Here is a 16,710-nt window from a genome sequence, read left to right on the forward strand (position 1 = left end):
ATAAAAAAGAAAAAGAAAAAAGCCAGGCAGTGGTGGTGCACGCCTATAACTCCAGCAGGCAGGCGTATCTTTGTGAGTTCGAGGCCAGCCTGGTCTACAGAGCGAGTTCCAGGACAGGCTCCAAAGCTACAGAGAAACCCTGTCTTGGAAAAAAAAAAAAATATATATATATATATATATATATATATATATTTGAGTGTTGTGGCTGTAATCCCAACACCCAGATGGTGGAGGCGGGAGAGAACTCAGATATCTAAAGGGTCTGTACCAGTTTGTACTCCCACCAGCAATGCAGGAGTGTTCTCTTTACCCCACATCTTCTCCAGCATAAGTTGTCATCAGTGTTTTTGATTTTGGCCATTTATTCTTACAGGTGTAAGATGGAATCTCAAAATTGTTTTGATTTGCATTTCTCTGATGACTAAGGATGTTCAGCATTTTCTTAAGTGTCTTTCAGCCATTTTAGATCCTCTGTTGAGACTTTTCTGTTTAGGTCTGTCCTCCATTTTTTAAATTGGATTATTTGTTCTTGAGTTCTTTGTATACTTTGGAGATCAGACCTCTGTTCGACATGAGGTTGATGAAGATCTTTTTCCATTCTATAGGCTGCTGTTTTGTCTTGTTGACTGTGTCCTTTGCTTTATAGAAGCTTTTCAGTTTCAGGAGGTTCCATTTATTGTTTCTCTCAGTGTCTGTGCAACTGGGGTTATATTTAGGAAGTGGTCTCCTATGCCAATGCGTTCAAGTGTAATTCCCTCTTTCTCTTCTGTGAGGTTTAGTGTGGTTGGCTTTATGTTGATCCATTTGGACTGGATAGTGATAGATATGGATCTATTTTCATTCTTCTACATGCTGACATACAGTTATGCCAGCACCATTTGTTAAATAGAGCAAGGCAGTTTCAAAACATTACCCAGAAACATTATCTTTCCAGCACAACCCTTGACGATCAAACTTTTTAGTATTGTTCAGGAATGTTTACCATTGTCCCTCAGTAACTATAGCTACTATCAGGGTGGATTCCTAGGGGTAAAATTGTGACATTGAAAGTCAGAATTCCTATCACGCATCTGTGTCATCCGTGTGCTCTGCATGGTGGCAGAAAAGCCCCGTATGCAGACAAGGAAGACAGCAGCGCTGAACTGATAAAAGCATCCAGTCTGCTGATGCCCGCTGTGTGCCAGACACTGTGCTAAGCTCTTGGGACACATCAGCGAGCACTACCAACAGCATCCCTATGTGTATACTTGCAGTAAATAGAGGAGATAGAACATGAAGCAGGAACTAGCTCTTAACATACAAACACTTAGTCCACATCTGCGTTCAGCCACGGTGGTGGGCTATGTTCCTATTCTCCAATGATTACCAGAACCTTCTCCAGTGCAGAAAAATGCAGAAAACCTTGGGCAAGCATGACCCTGGTAGTTAAGGGAGTTAAAGGGTTGTGGGGGTTCGGTTTCTGGAGTACAGTCGTGTGGCTGGTAACTTCCATACATTGAGTTAGCACCATCTTGTCTCTCGTTCCCAGCTTCCTGGCCTTATCTTCCAAACACAGTTCCCATACCTAAATCTTTATCTTAGTGTCTGTTTTGGGGGGAAGCCCAAAATAAAACAAATCATAAACAAACAAGTGAAACAAACAAACTAAACAAGGGGCTAGTAAGGGCCTCACAGAGAATTGAGACGAGACAGAAGTGAACGAAATGAACGCTCACAGGCTACATGACACTAGAGTCCGTGAGAGGACTATAGCCACAGGTGGTTAGTTAGCGAAGGGGGGAGGGGACGGGGGACTATCCAGACAGGGAACGGTGGGTGCGGCAAAGGTTCAAAGCAGTGATTGATATGTTTGCCACCCCAAAGAAAAGAAAGGGCAGCCTGTCTGGTGGATGAGGAAGTGAGGTGGAGACGAAGGCCACATCACGAGGGCCTTTGCGGCAATCCACATATAAATGACTCAGGATTTTATTATAAACGCCACAGATAAGGAATCAACAAATAGTTTTAGGCAAAAGAGTGATATGGCTTGCACTGCACTTCCGGGTTATCTGCGCAGCTTTGGCATGCCAGCAGTTTCTGTGGGGGCGCGGGTAACAGGTGTCTGCTAAGGAGACCATTGCAGAACTTCAGGCCACTGATGGTAGCTTGGCCAGGTGCTGTGCACATCAAGGTGGAGATAGGTAGATTTGGGATATGTTTCATGTGAAGAATAATGGCAGACAAAATGACAATGGCTTACCTTCGTCTAGACAAGAGATCATCATTCAATGCCCACCGAAATTCCCCAAAGATGGATACCGTTCTTAGCTTCGTGTTACAGATGATGAAGTCAAGGCACAAAGATTGCCTAGAGTAAAGATCTGAATGACCATTTTAATTACCATAGGTCTCCCTCCATACGTATATTCTGTGAGCTACAATTCCCGTGTGTGTGTGTGTGTGTGTGTGTGTACTGCCAGGGCTTCGTGCATGCTAAGCAAGCGTCCACTGTCTGTGCTTTAACCTCTGGAGTTCTGTAACCCATCAGAGCCTGTCTTCTTTCTCAGGGATCAGAAACGAGGGTGAGGGCAAGAGGAAGCAAGGAGCTAAACTGAAACCCTGGAGTTCCCAGCGTAAACAAAATTTATGGGTGGTTATTACCCTAGAAGTAGCAGTACTAAGCCTCAATAGACCTGACCCAACTAGAATAACTCAGGCGTTAATGCCTTGTAGTAAGCTGAACTTAGAAAACAGGCCAGTTTGCAAAAGCAGGAGCTTTCCCGCAACCAACCTAAAGGGGCTTGATATGTCCGAGTCAGCATGACAGGGAAGTCCACCTGCTTCAGCTCTGCGAAGAACACAACTCAAGCCCATGCCTGCAATCGAGGTACTTGGAAGGGTGAAGGAGGGTCAGGAGTTCTCGACCAACCTGAGTTACACGAAGCCCTGTCTCAACCAGCAACAAACAGGGCAAAAACCAAAAGCAAGCCAAACCAACCACACAAGAAACTTTGAAATAGTCTTGCCTTTTACCTTAGTTACTTTTCTATTGCTGTGAAAACAAACAAACAAAACATGGCCAAGGGAATTTATAGAAGAGTTTATTTTGGGTTTATGGCTCCAGAGATCTAGAGTCCATGACCGTGGAGGGCAGACAGCGGGCAGCAGAGGGCAGGCAGCAGGCAGCAGGTGACTAGAAGAGCTGAGAGCTGACACCTCAAATCACAAGCACGAGGCAGAGTCAACTCATAACGTTGAGTCTTTTGAAACCATAAGATCTGCTCCAAGTGACACGCTTCTAGCAAGGTCACACCTCCTAATCCTCCCCAAACATTCACCAACTGGGGACCAATTATTCAAGTGCCAGAGACTTATGGGGTGGGGGAGGCATCCCATTCAAACCTCCACAGTTTTGGTTTTCTGGTTCAGATTTCTTCAGCCATTCTGCCAATAAAACTTCTCCGGTTGGCTTAGCTCGTGGCGCATCCTTCTGTTTTGTAGATGTGATGTTATCCAGTGGATGAGCCAAGCAGATCGTAGGGGGTTCACTTGGTGAGTTTTTCCTTTAATATAGACACTGTGTGGTTAGGAGGCCCACCCTGTCTCCAGCCTTTATACCACCTCTGTGGAATCAGGGTTAGACCTCCACCCTCTCTACATTCCTTGTGAGTCCCAACCCCCTGTCTCCTCCCAGTACTGCCTTAAGCCCCTGAGACCTTAAGACCCTGTGATTATGAGAAGCTCAGCCCTCCCAGACCTGCCCTTGTTCGTTCAGACTCAAACCTTTAAGGTTTACTCTGATTTACTCAAATCCTCTGCCTTATTCTGACGCCGTCTCCTGCAACACTGCTGGGCAGTCCTCTCAGCACCTACTCTCAGCTTTCTTAACTCCTGAGGGGAGTTAAAAACAACCCAAAGCCTGGGCTGCTTGCCAGACCAATTATGTTCTTTACGTTTCCCAGGTGTTTAATTTAGGGACCAGCGGAGAACCACAGACGGACCCGGCCTGCTCCTGCCAGATTAGCTTCCCTGGCAGCTGCCTCAGTGGGGGAGCTATCTATCTCGGGTAACCTCCGGATGGTGGGTGTGGCTGTGGGGTGGGTTCCTCCTTGGTCCCCTCACTACAACTGCTTCTTTCTCTGTCGTTGTTGCTGTAAACTCTTCCGGCCGTGAACTTCATGGTCTCAGAGTCCACCTCCCACCCCTTGTCTTCATTACGGTCACCGGAGATTGCTGGAAGGTTTTGATGCCTGGCTTGCTGTCACCAGCCAGCACAGCACCTGCTGGCTTCTCGGTGTCGGCAACACCCAGTCCAGTGGGCGTGTCTCAAAGAACCCTGCCCCTTCCTGCAGTTGCCCACCTTCCACCACTTCTGATTCTGGTGTCCCCTCACTCCCCAATCTCAACTTTGAATCACTCGCTGGGCTCTGTTTTCCGCCGTTCTCCAGCTCACTTCCTCTAAGCCCCGGACACCGCACAGCCTGGAAACCCTGGACCCTTCCCCGCCTCTCAGTCTCACCTCCTTTCTTCACCTCTTCCAGAGTCAACTCCGGCGTGACTCAGCCACCGCCCCCCACCCCCGCCATAAGTGACCACCTGTTGGGAGCTATGAACCTCCAGATCCTGAATTTCTTGTAAACAACTTGTTTTCCTCTGCTCTGAGACAGCCTGCAGCTGCTCTGAGCACGAGACCCTCAGGAGTTCCTGAGGGCAGGAGAGTGGTTTCTGGTGGGTTTGGCTGGGGTGTGGCTAGCAGTTAAGGATCCCTATATAATAAGTGGCTCTGGTACACACTCAAGGGGGCATTCTTGGGGCATTCTGGTTTCAAAGATGACCCTTGTCTCTGTCTGTGAGTCTTTGTGTGTTTCAATCTCCAGCCGCTTGCCCGGTTCACGAACTGTATGGCAGGGCATAGAGCGCAGACGGGTGTGATGCGCCACAACCACCTTTAGCCCCCTTGCCTCTTTTGGGTCTTGGGGTGACATGCGCTTGCTCAGCTGGAGTTCCTTCAACTCAGGTTGAAGAGTCTACTTGTAACACACCATCCAATAAGCAGCCGTGCCTGGCTGGAGAGTCATACAGTCGCAGGGATAGCCTTCCGGTGAACTCACCACCGCGAGGGGCATTTTCCCACTGTAAACCTTATACTCAGCTGGGCAAGCCTCCTGTATTCTCGTTCAACAGCTCTTAAATCTGGTCCCTGGACCAGTAACATGGGTGTCACCTGGGAGCTTGGAAGCCTTTCACATTCTCATGCCCCAGCTTGGCCCTCCTGAGGCTGCCTCTCCGCTCGCTTTGTCAGGCCCTCCCGGGTGAGTCTGATGTGTGAATTCGAAGTGAAACCATTGTTCTAATTCATTCCGTCTTCCTTTCTCTTAGGCAACTATTTCATCCTGTCGCCTCCTGTGCAAACATGGAACGCTTCCTTTTTCTGTGTGAGAACACGGAAGAATGAGAGGAACATCTACAAGCAACTTATATGACATGAACTCTTATGTTCTCTGGCTGAGTGAGAGTTTGCAGTATTCGTCTCTCTGTGACCTCAGTCACTGGCCTGGCAAGAGCTAAGCAGCCTGTGGATAAGGGGTGGGTGACTCACCTCCGACATCAGTTGGTATGTCTGTGACCACGTACTCTATTTGCCTTTTTGTTAAGGATCTGCTGGAGTCAGAGCGAGACTGTGCCCAGTAAGATCCTCCAATGTGTGTCGGCTCCAGAAACATACCAAGTCAGGCTACTTTGCGCATGTTAAACTGATATCACAAAAAAGTCGGGTGAGAGAGCATATTGCCTGCTGTTAGCCAAACAAAAAGATATAACCACGGGGAAGGAAAGAGGAAAGGGGCTGCCTAGGGCACCCCTCCCCCACTTCCTAACAGCATGGTAGGAGACACCTCCAGCTTGGAGGAGGGAGTTATGTTCAGGATTTCCGTCTTGGAAGCCAGTACCAGGCCCACCATGGGGAAACCGACTTCTGGGCAAAGCTATGAAACTTCTGCTAGGTCAATACACACACTGAGCCACTGGGATCCTTTTAGGCCAGGTATCTGACACAGCCACTACCGTCTCACCTACGTGAGGCTCTAAAGTGTGGATTCTGGAGTTACCAATGGGGAACAGAGTATGGAAGCCAGCACAGAAGGGCCCACCATAGTGAGACCCAATGTCTTATAGAAGTCGAGGCCCCGTGGACACCCCAGGGTTCATGATGGAACACCTCGACCTGCTCAGCATCAGGTGGAGATCCGTGTGCCGGTGAGATAGACTTCCATCTCTGCCAAGACATTTCCAGGCTTTCTGTGGGCTTGGGCACACTCATCCTTCTCCTGAGACTGGGTGGGCCATCCACACTGTGAGATTCAGGTGTTATCCTGTTTTCCAGCAGCCTTGGTGCCCAGGGGATTTTCTCCACCTCCCATCCCTGAACCCCAGGCTGCTTAGCTCTTATCAGGCCAGTTTCTGATGACAAGGCTTTAGGACTGTCTCCCCCAGAGAGATGGATCCTGCAAGCTCTCAGTCACTCAGAGAAGGTAGCTGTTCATTTCACAGAGGTTGAGTAGAATCACCAGAGGCGAGTGGGTTGTGTGTGGAGCCATGGGAAAAGGATGAGCAAGGGCCACTGAATTACAGCAAAACAGGAGCAGGAAGCTATGGGGTGCTACTGCACAGCAGGGTGACTGTAGTGTGAATGGGGTATATGTTACATAAAAATATTCTTGAGGTTGTTTGTTTTTTAAGATAGGGTCTCAAGTCGTCAAGGCAGACCTCAAACTCACTCTGTGGCTGAGGATGGCCTTGAATTCCTGATCCTCTTACAGACGGGTGCCTGGCTTGGACTGGCTTAGCCTTTTCCCCCCTCTCCCTCTCTCCTTCTTTCTTTCCTTCCTTTGTTTCTTTGAAACAGGGTCTTGCTAAGTACCCTTTATTGACCCCCCCCACCCCCAGGACTCACTATACAGCCCAGGCTGGCCTTAAATCCCCAGTGATCTGACTGACTTCTAGAGTGTTATAGTTGCAGACATGAACCAATAAACTCAGTGAGCATGAACTCAATAAGGAATGTTAATGCTTGGGGATATAGATAATTTGACATTGTTAGGACATTATACAACATATATATTTCCCAGGCATTACATAGTACCTGCTAATGTGTTCAATTTTAGGCACTTTACTTTTTGTTTGTTTGTTTTTTCATTTTTTTGGGGGGGGGGGTTTTCGAGACAGGGTTTCTCTGTGGTTTTGGAGCCTGTCCTGGAACTAGCTCTTGTAGACCAGGCTGGTCTCGAACTCACAGAGATCCGCCTGCCTCTGCCTTTCGAGTGCTGGGATTAAAGGCGTGCGCCACCACCGCCCGGCTTAATTTTTTATTTATTTATTTATTTTTTTAAATATTTATTTATTTATTTAGTATACAATGTTCTGTCTGTATGCCTACAGGCCAGAAGAGGGCGCCAGACCTCATTACAGATGGTTGTGAACCACCATGTGGTTGCTGGGAATTGAACTCAGGACCTTTGGAAGAGCAAGCAATGCTCTTAATCACTGAGCCATCTCTCCAGCCCCTTGTTTTTATTTTTCAAGACAGGGTTTTGCTGTAGCTTTGGAGCCTGTCCTGGAACTAGCTCTTATAGACCAGGCTGGCCTTGAACTCACAGAGATCCGCCTGCCTCTGGCTCCTGAGTTCTGGGATTAAAGGCGTCTGCCACCACTGCCCAGCTAATTTTAAACTCTTTAAAGACCTCTCCAATAAGAAATATGCATTGACTATCCAGGATTCCCAGGCCAAGTCCCACCACTGTCTTCTGTAACAATGTCCATGTGTGTTACACACGACCAGCTTCTCAGTCCTCACAACTCCCATGTCCTTAAGAGCATCGCGATTTTCAAGATAAGAGAGCTAAGCTGAACTGGTGTCATGCTTTGTAATGCCAGTACCCGAGAAGTAAAGGCAGGAGGATCAGGGGTTCAAGGCCATCCCTAGCTACTTGACAAGCTCTAGACCAGGCTGGGGTATATGATATTTTATCTCAACACACACACCCCACAGTCTTTTAAATGCTTAAATGTGTAGTTCAGGGTCATTAATTCCAGTCAAATTGCTGTGAAACTGTCAGCACTGTGTTTAAATATGTGTTCATATATATATGAAAAGAATCCACACATAGCAGCAACCGGAGCTAATATATAAATTTATCAAAGTCACAGTACAAATCAGATCACTTTTCTCCTCCCTCCTTATGACTACCTGGTTCTAGCCAACATCGTCTCTTATTTGGATTTGGATTAGGACAATGACTTCCTATATCACTTCTTTTGTCGTTTCCAGTCTGTAATCTAAGTCAGACTGCATCTCTGTTCTACCCAGAACTCTCCAGTGGTTCTCATGGTACCCAACATCCCAGAAGGGCCTTTGTGACTTGGCTCTTGGAACCTCTCTGATGTCTCTTGCCACCTCTATCAGCCAGATTCTGAACTAGCAAAATGAATCTTCATTGAGAATACCGGGGGGCCTCGAGGGAGCTAGTAGGATTACCAGGGTACATTTTGTGCCATGTGAGATTTGTAGACGTGTGTGTGCGAGCATGTGCATGTGTGCATGTGTGCGCTTGTGAAGGCCAGAGGTTGACATCAGTTGTCTTTCTCGATTGCTCTCCCTCTTTTCTGTTTTCTTTTTCTTTAAACAGATTGCCAATTCTGTGCCCAGTTCTAGGGACTTGGGTCTGACTAGGGGTGGTGAGAAGGAATGAAGAAAAGGTAAATACGGACAGACAGACAGACAGACAGGCAAAAAGCTGGGCTCTACCCTGAAGTCCCAGAACTTAGCATTGTAGATGATTGTGAGGTGGGTCCTGGGAATTGAACCCGGGTCCTCAGGAAGAGTAGCCAGTGCTCTTAGTCACAGAGCCCCTGAGCCATCTCTACAGCTCCACAGCTGTTCTTGAACTTCCTTTATAAGGGTGGGTCTGGAATGTGGGTCCTTCTCCTTCAGTCTCCTGAATGTGTACCATAGTATGAGGCTGTTTTGGATTTAAAACGAGACTCATCAAAAACAGTTGTGTGTTCTCTCTCCATACAGTTGGGGGTGTGTGATGTGGAGAAAAGGGGAGGTGAGGTCAAGACAGATCAGTATTTTCCTGAGAAAGAATGGTGAGGTGAGAGGGGCAAGGACATCAGAGCCAGTGGTGCAGAGGAACACTTACTGATGTTGGGCTCGAAAACTGCAGCCGGCAAAGAGGTCGTTGAGTTAGGTAATACATATAAACACTTACTGCAGGGCCTGGCACATTATAAAGGCTCAAGAACCATGAGCTGCTGTAACCACAAGCATCCATCCTAAGTCTAGGCTGAGTACCCTTAAGCCCCCAAATGTCCTGACCAAATGACCTTCATTACTCCTCCATGGCCTGATACCTGTAACTACATTCCGGTCTCCAGTGGAGAGATGATACTGAAGATGAAACACTAACACCTGAGACAAGGAAAATAGTCAAGATATAGTTAAGTGCTTTGGGTGAAAATAACTAAAACTTAATTTGGGCATCAGCACCACCGCCGCCGCCACCACCACCACCACCACCAAAAGCCATTATTTTTTTCTTCCACTCAAGAATTTATCAGTAAGCCGGGCGATGGTGGCGCACGCCTTTAATCCCAGCACTTGGGAGGCAGAGGCAGGCGGATCTCTGTGAGTTCGAGACCAGCCTGGGCTACAAGAGCTAGTTCCAGGACAGGCTCCAAAGCTACAGAGAAACCTTGTCTCGAAAAACCAAAAAAAAAAAAAAAAAAAAAAAAAGAATTTATCAGTAATATGTTCTTTGATTTCAGTACATAAATATATATCTCCAAAATATTACAGCCTGAAGCCGGGCGATGGTGGCGCACGCCTTTAATCCCAGCACTCGGAAGGCAGAGGCAGGCGGATCTCTGTGAGTTCGAGACCAGCCTGGTCTACAGAGCTAGTTCCAGGACAGGCTCCAAAGCCACAGAGAAACCCTGTCTCGAAAAAAAACAGAAAAAAACAAAAACAAAAACAAAACAAAATATTACAGCCCTATAATGCTGTGGTTTTTCTCTGAAATATATCCCCCTTTTTGCAAGTCTTCCCTGACTTGGCTTCAGTCACATTCAGGCAGACATTCGGGGTGCTTCCTCATCTGTGAACCGTAGCTGCCAAGTCCCAAGCTGTGGCCGGCTAATTGGAAACCCGCCACCAAATAGAGGGGCTTTATCATTGTGTTCCAGACACTCAAGGCCAAGGCCCTTTTTCCTCCTGCTTCAGTATTATGCAAAGATTTGCCCAAGGAAAGCGTTCTGTCTTTATGTTTGTGCTAGCAGAGACGTGAATGCGTAGAGTGTCAGAATTGTGTGGGTTCTAAAGGGTAACACGTCACATCAAAACTCAGGAGCAGGACTATGGAGCCAGGAGTCACAAGAGAAAAGCACGCACCCCCCAACCCTTCCACCCCCGCCAGTCCAAGGTCCCACTGAGAGAGGACTGAAGCTACTCTTCCGTGGTGGAGGTTGATACACTTCTGTGCTGACTGTATGGATGGAGCTATAGTCACTCAATGGAGGAAAAGTGTTGGGAGAAATAGCTATGGGTTCAAGTCCTTTTCTCGCTGCTTCTTCTTTATTAAAGATTTATTTTCCTGGGGAAAGGTTTTGCGTGCACAGAGCTTGTTTGAGCTGCCGAGGCACAAACAATGGATACACAGAAAGACGTCCAACCCCTAAAGCAGCAGCCGATGATATATATTTGTGGAGAGTGTCACACCGAAAATGAAATAAAGTTCAGAGATCCAATCAGATGCAGAGAATGTGGATACAGAATAATGTACAAGAAAAGGACTAAAAGCCGGGCGGTGGTGGCGCACGCCTTTAATCCCAGCACTTGGGAGGCAGAGGCAGGCGGATCTCTGTGAGTTCGAGACCAGCCTGCTCTACAAGAGCTAGTTCCAGGACAGGCTCCAAAACCACAGAGAAACCCTGTCTTGAAAAAATCAAAAAAAAAAAAAAAAAAAAAAAGAAAAGAAAAGGACTAAAAGATTGGTGGTTTTCGATGCTCGGTGAAAATGTGAAATTCAGGAGTGTCTTCGTTCAACATTTGCCCCACTGATGCTTCTCTGTGTAGCTTTATGACTACAACTGTGTACCTGTGGTTTCACTTTAGAAATGTGATTGTATTTTAATATTTGTATAAAGGAAGTTTTGGTTTAAAAAAAGATTTCTTTTCCTATTAAATTAAGTGTATATGCATGTCTCTGTATGGGGGTGATATGTGCACATACCCCTGGAGGGCAGAAGAGAGGGTGAGGTCCCCCCGGAGCTGGAGTTTATAGGCATTGTGAACTGCCTGATGTGGTTGTTTGGAAGCAAACCCAGGTCCTCTGCAGAAGCAGGGTGCACTGTGGGGCCAGCTCCCTGACTCCCACGGTTTGCTCCTAATGAGAGGAGCCTGGATTCCATTATTTGTGAAGTACATGTGGTCACTCTGAGTTTCCTCAATCCTTTCATTTATTTTTGACGTTTTTGCTCATGAGAATGTGTGTGTGGAAATTAATCTATTCGCAGAGGTAGAGGTTGCCTTTTAATGGAAAAATTCTACAATCGAAGCTATCTCTTATTCACGGAATTGACTTAATGTAACTGAATATCTAGGAGCTAGCTGTAAGGATTGCATTTATTTAAATGAGTTGTCCTCTGAAGGCTGGTGATGTAACTCAGTGGATAGAGTGCTTGCCTAACGTGCACAACGTTCTGGGTTTGATTCTCAGCACCACTTAAAACCTGGCCTGGTGACCTGTAACCCCTGACCTGTAATCCCCGCACTTAGGAGGTAGCCCCCAGAGGATCAGAAGCTTATCACACATTGAGTTTGAAGCCAACCTGAGCAACAAGACACCCTGTCACAAATACAAAGTAACTGCAAAATGAGAGGTTGCTTGAAAAACATCTGGGAGAGTTGTCTGACCCTGGGGTGAGCTGAAGGGGGGCGGGCAGAACTGCAGGCTCAGGGTGTTCCACTTCCCAGGCCCCAAGCTGTTAAGATTTCCACGTTACCTTATCAGAGTACAGCTGATAAAGGGGAGAAAGAGACAGCACCAGCCTGTCCTGCAGGATTACTTCTTATCTGTAATTTGTGGAAACCAGGTTGAGGGGCCTGCCTGTCCCTTGATCTCTTTCCGACACACTTGCTCTTTTCTTAATCCTTTAGGAAACCCATTTCAGGGCAAGGTCATACTCTGTTCCCTCTGTTTGGCATCTCTGCCAGGGAATCTGGAGCTGTCATTTGTTTCCTGTTTATGCCAAGTTATTTATTTAAAATCATTAGACAAAACATTCCCAAGGTGCGTGTTGGATGGACAGCGCATGCTCCCTTGGTGATTTGCTCGCTGAGAGCTCTCTGTCGGCTCCTCAGGCCACAGCTGCTTTTCCTTCCGCTCAGACGTGCTCCTGGGACAGGCGCTGGCATCTGACGCTCCCTCTGCCTGGAGTGCTGTCACCACCAGCAGCCTAACTTACACACTTCCTCACACTTCTCATCTTGTCATTAAAATGCCACCTCCGCAGAAGCACCTCTGACCAGCCCCCTTCAGTTGTAACCGGCCTGCCCAGAGGGCTCCCTGCCCCGCCCCTAGTTTCCTCCTGTCGTGCCTATTGGGCCATTTTACCATTTACTTGGTCGTCTCTTTAGTATAACATAAGCTCCAGGAAGAAGAAGTTTTCCTTTTGTTATTTAGTTTATCGCCCATGCCCAAATCGGGCCCATGTACATATATATAGGCACCAAGTATTTACTTCTATAGCTATTACTTATGCATTTAATAGTTTTCTTTTTAAACAAACAAACATATAAATAAATATGTGTGTGTGTGTGTTCGCGCGCACATGCGTGCTTGTGTGTGCTCACGCCACAAATTGCACTTTCGGAGGACAGAGGACAACAGCCCTCTCTTTCTACCATGTTTTAGGGATTGAACTCAGATCAGTAGGCAAAGCTCCTTAACCCACTGAGCTCTCACCGGCCCCAGGAAGGGTTGTATTTTTTATAGTTCTTTATCCGGCAGCTACATGTATCGATTGTAGGTTTTTCACTGCTGAGTAGTATTTCACAGTATGGATGCTCAGGCTTGATGAGCTTCGATCCTCTACTGAAGGACAGAAGGGCTGGTTCCAGTTTGGAGCCACTGGAACCAGGAATAAAGCTGCTACTGACAGTCACTGGTGGGAATGCACTCTCTTCTCCGAGATAAAAGCTCAGGTTGTGAGCTGGACATGGTGGTGCACACCTTTGATCTCATCACTTGGGGGGCAGAAGCAGGTGGATCTCTACGAGTTCATACCTTTGATCTCATCACTTGGGAGGTAGAAGCAGGTGGATCTCTATGAGTTCAAGGCCAGCCTGGTCTACAAAGTCAGTTCCAGGACAGCCAGGGCTGTTACACAGAGGAACCCTGTCATGGCGGGCGGGTGTGGAGGGTAAGTTCAGGTGTATCAATGTTGGTTGATCAGTAGTTAGGTTTTATTCTCCAGAAACTGAACTGTTTTGCATAGGATGATACATTTTTGCCCCTTCACCAGCATTGCAGGAATGATATCGCTTTCTGTACCCTTGCCAGCCCAAGTCTGTTCTCTTCATCCACCACATAGGTTCCTGGGATCAAACTCAGGTCATCCAGCTTGCAGCGGGCACCTTTAACCTACTGAGTTATCTAACCAGCTCTTACTGTCATTTTGAAGAAAGGATTAAAAAATGTATGTGTATACATGTTTTGCCTACATGTGAACTCTGTGTGTCCCTGGTGCCCACGGAGGTCAGACATGGGTGCTGGGAGCCCTGGATTTGTTGTGCTGGGTACTGAATCCAGGTCCTCTGCAAGAGCAGTAAGTGTTCTCAGCTGCTGAGGCATCTCTCCAGCACTTCTTAAAAAGATATTTTGGGGAGCTGGAGAGATGGCTCAGCGGTTAAGAGCATTGCCTGCTATTCCAGAGGTCCTGAGTTCAATTCCCAGCAACCACATGGTGGCTCACAACCATCTGTAATGAGGTCTGGGGCCCTCTTTTGGCCTGTAGGCATATACACAGAATATTGTATACATAATAAATAAATAAATATTTTAAAAAAGATATTTTGGTGGGGATATAATGATGTCATGCTTCTCATTTTCATGATTCTTCTGTGTAGAATCTCGAACATCTTTTATGTGTATCCTTTGTAGTATTTCTTCTTCTATATATGGTCTTCAGTGTCGTAGTTTGAATGAGAATGGCCCACATAGACTTGTATAATTGCATGCTTGGTCTCCAGTTGATGGACTGTATGGGAAGGATTAGGAGGTGTGTCCTTATTTGAGGAGGTGTGTCCCTAGGGATGGGCTTTGAGGTCTCAAAAGCCCACACCAGGCTCAGTCTCTCTCTCTCTCTCTCTCTCTCTCTCTCTCTCTCTCTCTCTCTCTCTCTCTCTCTCTCTCTCTCTCTGGATCATATAAAGCTCTTAGCTACTTCTTTGGTTCCATGCCTTTCTGCTTCCCACTGTGATGATCATGGACTAAGCCTCTGAAACTGTGAGCAAGCCCTCAACTAAAGGCTTCTTTTTTTGATAATAATTGCCTTGGTCAGGGTGTCTCTTTGCAGCAGTAGAACAAGGACAAAGACATTCAGTGACACATCTCTTCATATCTTTGGCTCATAGTCTCATTGCATCGCTTGCTGTCTCACTACTGACTTGGGAAAGTTTAGCCATTCCGTGTATTAGTCTTTTATCATAGATATGGTTTGAAAATGGCTTCTCTCACTTTGAAAGAGGTATTTACAGGATGAGATTCCCCATCATCCCATCCCCAGGTATGTGTTTGTATGTGTGGTATTGGCACTGAACCCAGGGCCTAGCACATGCTAGGCAGGGCTTAATCACTGAAACACCCCAATGCCTCTTCTTCTCCTTTTAAGGATTGTTCACAAAGTAAATGTTTTTATGGTTTTTGATAAAGTCTGTGATAGCTTGAATGTAATTGGCCCCTATAAGCTCATAGGGAGTGGCATTACTAGGAGGTGTGGCTTTGTTGGAGGAAGTGTGTCACTGTAGGGTGGGCTTTGAGGTTTCCTATGCTCAGGATATCACCCAGTGTCTCAGACTACTTCCTGTTGTCTGCAGGTAAAGATGTGGGACTCTCACCTCTTTCTCCAGCACCATGTCTGCTTGCATGCCACCATGTTGTACCATGATGGAAATGAACTAAACCTCTGAAAATGTAAGCCACCACAATGAAATGTTTTCCTTATAAGAGTTGCCGTGTTCATGGTGTCTCTTCACAGCAATAGAAACCCTAACTAAAACAAAGCCCAATTTACTAATTTTCCTTGAGTTGTTTATTGTAATGGTTTAAGTAAAATGCTGTAGATCCCTGAGCAGCGGGCAACAGGCCATGAGACCACGCCACAGGTCCCTGAGCAGCGGCAGGCAGTGGGCAGTGGGTCCCGAGACCATGGCAGGCCACAAAGGCAGCCAGGTCCCAGGCAGGAAGCCGTGTGGCAGATGAGAGACTGAGACAGATAGGCATGCCATGCAGAGTGAAGTTGGATATTTGTTGAGTGGTTTATGGAAGGAATGGGGAGAAGGGGGAAGAGGAGAGACTCAGAGAGAGAGAGAAACAGAGAGAGGGGAAGGGGAGAAGTGGGGAGAAGGGAGAGACAGAAGCTGCCTCTTCAAGAGAGAGACGGAAATGAGAGAACTCTGGCTGAAAGCTGACGATCAGCTTGCCTGGGTAGATGGGGGTGGAAGTGGTCATGGCTTATCTCTTAAAGGGACAGGACAGACCATTACAGTTATGCTTGGTGTCAAGGTTAAGATGTCGTTGCTTAACCAGGTCTTAAAGTTATCCTCCTGTTTCTAGCTCAGTGGTTTATATTAACAGCTGTGAGACACTCTGAGGTCATTTTTAACAAAGTGTGAGGTTAGAGTGAATTTTTTTTTCTCTGCTTATGGACATCTAATTTGGAACCTGCATTTTGACAAACCCTTCCAGGGTGTCGGGGTATAAGAAGCACTGGGAGGGATTCATGGTTAATGATGAAAATGTTAAAGAGTCACCCACTCTTCAGGGAGAGGGGTGTGCTTCTGCTCTATAAATATAGCTGCAAGCATAAACGCAATGGCCATAAGTGGATTTTAAGTTACCAATGTGATGGCCCTGGAGACGGGGTTGGGCGAAGATGCACATATATCTTATAGAGAAGAGGCCAGAGCTCAGGGACCGGAATCTTTTTTAAGAAGCTATGTTTGTAAAGACTTTTTTTTTTTTTTTTTTTTTTTTTTGGTTTTTCGAGACAGGGTTTCTCTGTAGCTTTGGAGCCTGTCCTGGAACTTGCTCTGTAGACCAGGCTGGCCTCGAACTCACAAAGATCCACCTGCCTCTGCCTCCCAAGTGCTGGGATTAAAGGCGTGTGCCACCACTGCCCTGCTTTAAAGACTCATTTTTATGTGTCTATGGAGTTTACCAAAGTTGGAAGAGGGCATTGGATCCTCTAGAGCCAGTATTACAGGCAGATATGAGCTACTAGATGTTAGTGCTGGGAATTGAATTCAGGTCCTCTGGAAATCTGGAAGATTCACCCTTCTCTGCAGTCCTGTAAGTTACCTTCTTAATAGTTCTACAAAGGTGTGTGTGTATGTGAGTATGTGTGTGTGTGTGTGTGTATGTGTGTGTGTGTAATAGGGTGTCTTACTTGATC

This window comes from Microtus pennsylvanicus, chromosome 11, assembly GCF_037038515.1.
Source record: "Microtus pennsylvanicus isolate mMicPen1 chromosome 11, mMicPen1.hap1, whole genome shotgun sequence".
NCBI classification, from domain to species: Eukaryota; Metazoa; Chordata; class Mammalia; order Rodentia; family Cricetidae; genus Microtus; species Microtus pennsylvanicus.